Genomic DNA, 3803 nt, shown 5'->3' on the forward strand with positions numbered 1-3803 from the left:
GCGATTGCCCCTGGTGCAGTCTGGAGCTCACCTCCTCATAAAAGCTGATCAGGTTAGTTTGAAAGGACCAATCCCTCATAAAGCCATGCTGATATGGGGGTCATACATTTATTTTTATTAAGATATTCCAAAATAGCATCTCTTAGAAAACCCTCAAACAACTTACCTACAACGGAGGTTAAACTGACAGGCCTATAATTCCCGGGGTCACCTTTTGACCCCTTTTTAAATATTGACACCACATTTGCCATGTGCCAGTCCTGGGGAACAGTCCCTGTCACTATAGAGTCCATGAATATTAAAAATAGGGGTTTGTCTATTAAATTACTTAATTCCTTTAGAACACAGGGGTGAATGCCATCTGGACCTTGTGATTTGTCTATTTAGATTTTTTGTGGCACTGTACTTCTTCCTGGTTAGACAGGTGACCTGTACTGCGGAGTTTACCTTATCTCGCTGTATTTCACCTGGCATTTCATTTTCCTCTGTGAATTCAGTGGAGAATTTGTTTAATATATTTGCTTTTTCCTGATCCCCGGTTATAATTTCTTCCTCATCATTTTTTAAAGGGCCTACACTTACATTTTTGACCTTTTTGCTATTTATATAGTTAAAGAACATTTTGGGGTTAGTTTTACACTCTTTGGCAATGAGTCGTTCTGTCTCTATTTTTGCAGCTTTTATCAGTTGTTTACATATTTTACATTTTTCTCTATAGCTTTTTAATGGTTCTTCACTGTTGTCCTGTTTTAGTAGTTTAAATGCTTTATTTTTGTCATTTATTGCCCCCATATTGGTTTTCTTATATTTCTGACCCTTTTATTCCCATAAGGTATATACATCTTACAGTGAGAATTTAAGATATTTTTAAAAGTCTCCCATTTAGTGTCAGTATTGTTATTATTGAGGACATTATCCCATTTTATATTGTTAAGGGCTTCTCTGAGTTGATCGGACTTTGCCTTCCTAAAGTTCATCGCTTTTGTGGCCCCTCGAGAGATTCCCTTATTGAAGAACAAGCTATAATGTATTATAATGCACAAAGAAGAAATAAACGGCACTCACAAATCTTCAGGTAATCTTTATTACTTCATAAATGGAGCCGCAGGCAGGTGGAACTCAGCAGTGGGCAGGGGGCATGTGTGTGGAACGTTTCGTGCGTGACGCACTTCCTCAGCCAACGCTAGCGATAATGATCACTATTTCCTAGGTGCCCTTCTACTTGCACATTAATTACTCTGTCAGGTAATATTAAGTCTAGTAGGGCGCCCCCTCTGGTCAGACCCTGCACCATTTGGGACAGATAATTGTCTTTAGCTATAGTCAGAAACCTGTTTCCTTTATGAGATTCACAGGTCTCAGTCTCCCAGTTTATATCAGGATAGTTAAAGTCCCCCATTATTATCACATCATTCTGATTTGCTGCCTTGTTTATTTGCCTCAATAATTGATCTTCTGGCTCTTCCATTATGTTTGGTGGCTTATAGCAGAAGAATTTTTTTATTTTTATCTCCATATATTTCTACCCATAGTGACTCCACATTATCATTTCCTTCCCAAATATCCTCCCGCAGTGCGGCCTTCAGACTGGACTTTACATAAAGACAAACTCCTCCCCCTTTCTGTTTTGTCCGATCCTTCCTGAATAGACAATAACCCTGTATGTTGACCGCCCAGTCACAGCTATCGTCCAACCAAGTCTCTGTTATATCCACTATGTCATAATCCTCAGAAATTTTCAACTCCAGTTTTGTTGGACAGACTTCTGGCATTAGTCAACATGCAATTCAATGGTGTATGTTTTTTTTCCTATGATGCCTATCCCTATTAACTATTCAAGCCCTTCCCTCCGTTCCACCCCCAGGTACATTATCAAGTCCCCCCCCCCCTCTATCTACACTATCTTCCCACTCTATGTTGTAGGTCCCCCCCCCCCCCCAGTCCCTAGTTTAAACACTCCTCCACCCTTCTAGCCATCTTCTCCCCAAGCACAGCTGCACCCTCCCCATTGAGGTGCAGCCCGTCCCTACAGTAGAGCTGGTATCTGACTCTTTCTCCATCAACCAAAACCCCTCCTTCCTACACCAGCTTCTGAGCCACTTGTTTACCTCCCTAATCTCCTGCTGCCTCTCTGGTGTGGCTCGTGGTACAGGTAATATTTCAGAAAATATTACCTTGGAGGTCCTTGCTTTAAGCTTGCGGCCTAAGTCCCTGAAATCATTTTTAAGGGCACTCCACCTACTTCCATCATTTTTAAAGAATTGGATGTACTCTCTGGGAGTACATGTTTCAACAAATCCTATATGCATAACATAACATGTGACAAGATTACTCACAGGTTCTTGAGTCCTCCACAGGTCCTGTATACTATCTAGACATTAGAATCCGCTCTTAAAGGTGCATACACTACATTTATTAAATTAACAAGAGAACAAGGGGAGCACCTGCAGGGGAGCCCCCAGGTCACTGAGGGACCCAACCTGACAGGACCTACAGGTAGTACAGGACCATGTACCTGTAGTGGGACATCACAATAACAAAATGAAAGGTCCCCTCAGGTGCAGCAATTGTACAAGAGCAGAATGCTCTATGGTCAGAAAACCTCCCCCAATCTAAGGAGAGGAGAGTACCCTCAATCTACCCAGAGACCCCGATACGGCCCATGTGAGGTACCGGAATGTGGAAGTGAATGGCTGCATCAGTGATGTTAAAGGGGTTATCCCGGAAAACACTTTTTTATATATATCAACTGGCTACAGAAAGTGAAACAGATTTGTAAATTACTTCTATTAAAAAAATCTTAATCCTTTCAGTACTTATGAGCTGCTGAAGTTGAATTGTTCTTTTCTGTCTAAGTGCTCTCTGAATACACCTGTCTCGGGAACTGTCCGGAGTAGAAGCAAATCCCCATAGCAGACCTCTTCTACTCTGTGCAGTTCCCGAGACAAGCAGAGATGTCAGCAGAGAGCACTGTTGCCAGACAGATAAGAACAACTCAACTTCAGCAGCTGATAATTATTGGAAGGATTAAGATTTTTTAATAGAAGTAATTTACAAATCTGTTTAGCTTTCAAGAGCCAGTTTATCTAAAATAAAAAATAAAAAATTCCTGGCATACCCCTTTAATTCAGTGTCAGTCAGGAATGCCAACATAAAAGTCCAGAGACATGTATCGCTTAACCTGGGAAATAACTTCCGAGGAGGATGGCATTTGTGCTGTTAGCCAGTGGGCCAATAGGCAGTGCTTGGCCTCCAGCAGGATGATATGTAAGAGCAGAGTAAGCGACACATTCTCAGGAGCAATGTGAAGAACAAGTGATGGAGAATCTGGCAGAGAAACCTTGAGTGTGCAGAAAAGAAGAAGAAATAGGCCAAACCAAAAGCTGTGGGATTTGGCACATGTCACAAGCCCATGAAGTAGGTCAGTGCGTAGGGTGCCACAGTTCGGGCAGTGTTCCAGTCTGTCCGTTCGGTCAGGTGTTCTAAGGAGGGTAAAACCATACGTCGCGGGGTGAAGGATATGGAGTTGAGTCTCCCTCCACCCCTCATTCACCACAGCTTTTCATACCTTGGCCCAGTCATCTAATATGGGAACCGTCAAATCCATCATGCCCAGTTTTTCTTCCCAATATTGAAATAGCGAGTTCTGCACGGTCTCACTCCCTTGCCGTTGTAGATGGCGATAGTGAGTGACAGGGGGAGGAGGAGGAAATAAGGCTGTCAAAGGAGGTGGTCACCCCTTCCCTCCAGAAGTCAGTTAAACGGGGATTAAGAAAAGCCATCAATTGGCAATACGAGAGATA

The sequence above is a fragment of the Hyla sarda genome, chromosome 10 (assembly GCF_029499605.1).
Source record: "Hyla sarda isolate aHylSar1 chromosome 10, aHylSar1.hap1, whole genome shotgun sequence".
Classification (NCBI taxonomy): Eukaryota; Metazoa; Chordata; class Amphibia; order Anura; family Hylidae; genus Hyla; species Hyla sarda.